This window comes from Galendromus occidentalis, unplaced genomic scaffold (assembly GCF_000255335.2).
Source record: "Galendromus occidentalis unplaced genomic scaffold, Mocc_1.1 scf7180000077158, whole genome shotgun sequence".
Taxonomy (NCBI): domain Eukaryota; kingdom Metazoa; phylum Arthropoda; class Arachnida; order Mesostigmata; family Phytoseiidae; genus Galendromus; species Galendromus occidentalis.
Genome location: NW_003805146.1, coordinates 1 through 5,054, shown reverse-complemented (window position 1 = coordinate 5,054; position 5,054 = coordinate 1). Strand labels below are relative to the sequence as shown.

General features: G+C 48.0%; 1 pseudogene; it reads right to left on the bottom strand.

Moving 5' to 3' along the window:
• Positions 1-3,332: 3,332 nt before the first annotated feature.
• Positions 3,333-5,046, bottom strand: LOC108863960 (uncharacterized; annotated as a pseudogene).
• Between the last annotated feature and the right edge of the window lie 8 nt (positions 5,047-5,054).

The window sequence follows — 5,054 nt, the reverse complement described above, 5'->3', positions numbered from 1 at the left end:
TTGTAGACTAGCCTAACTTTGAGTAGGAATCGATCCCAGAGAGTACGGAGACATGGTTCGAATAGCGCGCCAGCCGGACACGGCTGAAGAGGGAAATAGACACAGAGAGTGTGAGAGCACGCGATGCGCAAGTCAGAGTTCTAGAAAGAGTGTATTGCGTTGGCCTAAGAAATAATACGTCTTGCCAGTGAATAAAACCAGCCGAAGATTGAAACGAGTTCGAAGTGTTCTCAGTCGGAAATCAATCCTAAAGTATCTTGTCAAGTGGTTCTTGTTAAATGCTCCGATCCGATGAACAATGAGCGACGGTATCGAACTCGGACCCATTCCTGAACCCGTCTGCTCCGATGAAGAGTTTTCCGCCACCCACGCGATCTTTACTGTACCCGGCTGGGAACGTTCACGATGTGTTCCGGAGACGGAGATACTGCTGTGATAGGTGTAGCTGCTCATCAGTGACACTGGTCCTCATTCTCATCGTGGGAGTTCTCAATTTCCTGGTGATGCACGGCATCGCTAATACCGTCGACAAGTCCTCGAAGCAGCTAGGATCGATTGAGTGGTTTTTGGTTTCAAGGTTTGAGGGACCAAAGGTGCTTGCCAATCACATCTCGAAAGCCGAAGCAGAGAAATTGGGATCCAATCCCTGGTCTCGTGTGGTGATCGATGAACGATCCCGTGATGGGATCCCACTCTTTTACTTTGAGTGTTCGGAGAAACGACTCGGAGTGATCTGTATGTCGCCGAGAGATAAGATTTGTCTTCTGAGACCCCATGGTAGATCGTTGACAAACGTTACTGTGCCCTATGAACGTGTACAAAGCGACATTCTTGATGAAATTATCAAAGTAGAGGGGGTCATGAATGACTGTAAAAATTCCGCTAGGTATATCTCCTTATCCTAACAATGAAGTCGGTCTGATTCTAGTTTTGTCTAACAGGTTTTTCTGATTAGTATTGATTGTTGTACGCTTATAATCCACAGAATAAAGCTCTTGTCTTATTATCTGATTATCTATGAGTTTTCAAACTAAATTTTTGCAGGTCTCGGTAGGAAAATCTAGGTCTGACTTTTTTGTCTAGTGACGTACATGGAGACATAGTATAAAAGGGGATCGATTTCCCTCGACAATCATTCGTAGCAACGAAGACCCCTAATGTTCAACTACATTCTGCAACTCGTCGGACTGAGAGCCACGAAGAAGAGAAGGCGCACAATCTCCCGGAGGAGCTCCAGTCATCGCGCGCACCGGAGCATCAGCACCAGCTTTAGTCAAGGGAGCGTCCGTTCGCAAAGACGCAAAAAGTGCAGCCGGTGCTGCTGTGAGACTCGCTGCGCTAGTCTTCGTCGTATACGTCGACGGATAAGAATGGCGAGAGAAACACCGGTAACTCAGTTCGACATACGAAGCTCAAGGTCCGACAGATCGGAACCAACTCGTGTTCCGCGGGCAAGATTCGAAAACGTCGACCCAGATGAGGACGACGACATAAATCTCGTGGACCTTTCGATGGATCACAGACCCACTGTGAGCGTTGAAACCGGACAACAGCCGGGAGGACGAGCCGAGAGTCCGATTCGAAGAAGAAGCCAAAGAAAGGAACGTGGGAAGTTAGTGAGGAGACTGTTGACATCGCCGTCGATGACATGCCGGGTATTGGAGGAGCATCAGGTATGCTTCAGTACTCTTGAGAACGCGTGCTTTCTCAGGAACAGACGAGCCACTGTTCAACCCCGTGGTGTGCTTAAGGCCACCCGGGTAAGATCAAGCTCCATAGATGAGATAATATCGTCGTTGGGTGCCATTTCCTATTGTGTCAATAGAGTTTGGTACTATGAAGCATGATTCAGATCGTTTTCCCTCTTTACTCGAGCGCTACTTGATTTTTGGGGCATTTCACTGGAAGCAGTTTTCACTGGTGGTTGTTCCTCACCGGTCCAGTGTAGCCCACCCTCGCGAGCAATCGCCCCCATGCATTCCGCCTAATCCGACGGTCGCCCTCAAGCGCACCCCGCCCGATCTGCTCCAAATGGTCTTTTAATTTGGCCGTGCGGTTTCAGGGTGGCTTTATTAGATGACTTGTCTCCGAACGATCTGCTCGTTCACGAGACTCTGTTCGAGTTCAATTAGTCGGACATGCCTTATTTTGGATTCATTCGGACATGGGTCAATTTTATGATCTGAGGGGAGACCCAAACCGTGTTTCGTAGCTTTTTCGGTCGTCCATGCTTAAGTCTTTCACTGGATCTCGAGTACTTTCCACTCTAGACACAGCTCTTCCCTTCGTTATTGCTTAGTATAAAATACATGCTATTTTTGATTTGACTCACTTCACCCCCAGCCTCCAAGTCATCTGTGCTCAAGATCACACAGTGACCCAGTGTGTTTAGTTACCGATTTGTCAACCCGTTCAGATACCTAACCCCCAACATGATCGTCGGTGCCGGAGTCGATCAAAGTAACGCAGAAGCCCTTGCCCGCAGCAGGGAGCTCAACCGTGGCCTCCTGGAATATTTCCGTGAGCACAAGCCTTCCGATGGAGAAAGGAGACTTATGGACATCCAGAGACTCGTTGACGAAATCGAGTTCTTTGGTGGGAATAGACCTTCTTTGTCACTCCTGCGCACAGGCCATCGTCAACGTAGATGCAAATAATGATTCTATCTGTCCCATTTCGATAGAAGATGCAAGGGTCAGTTTTGCTTTGACTCAGACCCTTCTTCAGAAGGATGGACTTGAATTTCAAGCTGAACTCGAACGGTGACTGGCGCAAACCATAGATAGCACGTAAGAGTCTCCAGACTTTCTTTGATCCATCATTCCTTTCCTCTGGTTGTTTCATGTAAATTTCGTCATCAAGCTCAGCATTGAGGAAGGCCGTTTTGACATCAAATTGATGGAGATACAGCTTTTCCTCAGCTGCGATGCTTAAGACACAGCGGACGACCTCAAGTCTCGCGACCGGAGAAAATATCCGATCAGGGCTGAAGTCCACATTTTCTTGCTGTAAGAATCCGCGCGATACCAAGCGTGCCTTGTAGATTTTGGTACCGTCCTGTGAATTACCTTTGATCTTGAAGATCCATCTTGAATCGATTGCTTTTCTGCCTGGTGGCAGCTCAGTTAACTTCCACACTTTCAAGTCTTCCATGGATTTTAATTCCTTTTGAATGGCTTCTTGCCATTTTTCTTTTTCTGGGCTGCTCATTGCATCTTCATATGAGGTAGGCTGATGCGAACCATTTTCATCGTTACGCGCCCTTGCCTTCGACTGAAACACTGACGGATCGCCATCTTCACTGTCCGTGTCGCATTGTTCGTTTTCTGTATCTAGATTGTTTGCGTCTGCCAAGTATCTTGAAGGACGGCGAATGTTTTCTCTTGGACGTAAATTGCGTGTGGGTACTGAAGGTTGCGTAATTGCATCAGGAGTTTCTCCTGATACTGATTGATTGATTGATTCATTAACCATCCCTGGTGTTACAAGGTTTACATTGTAACCAGGAGACCCCATGCGCGGGGGCGAGTCTTCTCAGCTGGTTATAGGTTGGTTGATCCGACGTTTGCAGGGGACATATCTCTTCGTCTCCCGCTCCCATCTTTCTAGACTTCTTTATGTTCGCTCTACAGTTTCTCGTGTTGAGTCTTCGTGTAGGCCTAGTCTTTTGCGGATCTCTGGCTCAGAGCTATTCTCTTCGTCGCACTCCATGATGACATGTTCCAGGGTTTCGTTGTGGCAGTCGCACAGCTCACACTTTCCATCTATTTCTTCGAACCTGGCTCTGAAGGAGTTTGTGTTGAGGAAACCGGGCACGGGCCCCTGCCAGGAGGGTACTCCCTCTTGTGTTGTCATATACATGATCGATTGTGCACCTGATCATTTTGTGTTGCCTGTATCTTTTCAGGCTCGGTTTGGTTTCCATGTTCTCCCTCCATTCCCTGTCAGTGAATGTTCTGATGCGGTCGCTCACATCGTTGCGGAAGGCTCTCCAGTGACGTTCTTCAGATTCCACATGTTGCGGTTCATCGAACTCGCACTCATACAGTCTGCTGAGGTGTTTCATTCTCTTGTACGCCTCACTGAAGATGTTGCATGTCTTCATTGCCTCCAGGATGGCTTTTGGCCACCGGTAGCTCGGCATTCGCTCGAGTCTAGCAAAGAAAAGAATCTTACTTTTGGCTTCTCTGCTCTCATAGGAAGCCCATCCCAGTTCTCCCTCAATAAACTCATAGGCTATGTTGAAGGTGGTTGCCCTAGAGACCATTTGCCTGCTTCCCTCTGCGATGTTTCCAACCTCTTGCGCGTATCCGCAGATGCTGTCAGGACCGAGTTGCAGTAGGTTAGCGCAGGCACACATGTCGCTTTCCATTGTATCTTAGTCACCTCAAACCTGTTGAACTTCCATAGCGACTTGGCGTACATTTGTCTGAGCGCTTTCGTGGATTTCTCTTTCCACACTTTCTCTTGCTCACTTAGGTAGTTCCGGTTGTTGCAAAGCGTGATGCCCAGATACTTGTATGATTTGGCTGTGGGGATCACAAGCCCCTGGATGCTGAGCTCCGGGTTCACCCCACTGCCGGGTTCGTTAAAGTCTAATACAGCAGATTATTTCGGGTTAAAGACCAGTCTTAACTCGTTTCCCACTTCTGTGGTGATCTGCAGCAACTGTTTCATTTCAGACCAGGAGTGTGCTAGCAGAAGGAGATCATCTGCGTATAGCACCCCTGGGATTACTCTCACTCTACTTTCTTTATTCTCGAAGATGTTTTTCGAGGTCCTAATCTTCACTCCACGGCCCGATTCTACAGGCCGTCTCTCCAATCTTGAGATGTACAGCATGAACAGGGTGGGTGACAGGGCACACCCTTGTCTCAGACCCTGCTCTAGCTCAACCCGTCTTGATCTTTTCGATGCTGTGATTAGGACAACACTATTGTTGCTGATGATGAGCTTAAGCAAGCAAATAAGGTTGTGAGACATTCCGCATTCGCTTAGAATTTCCCAGAGTTTTGCTCTGTCCACCTTGTCGTATGCTTTTGTGCAGTCTAGGA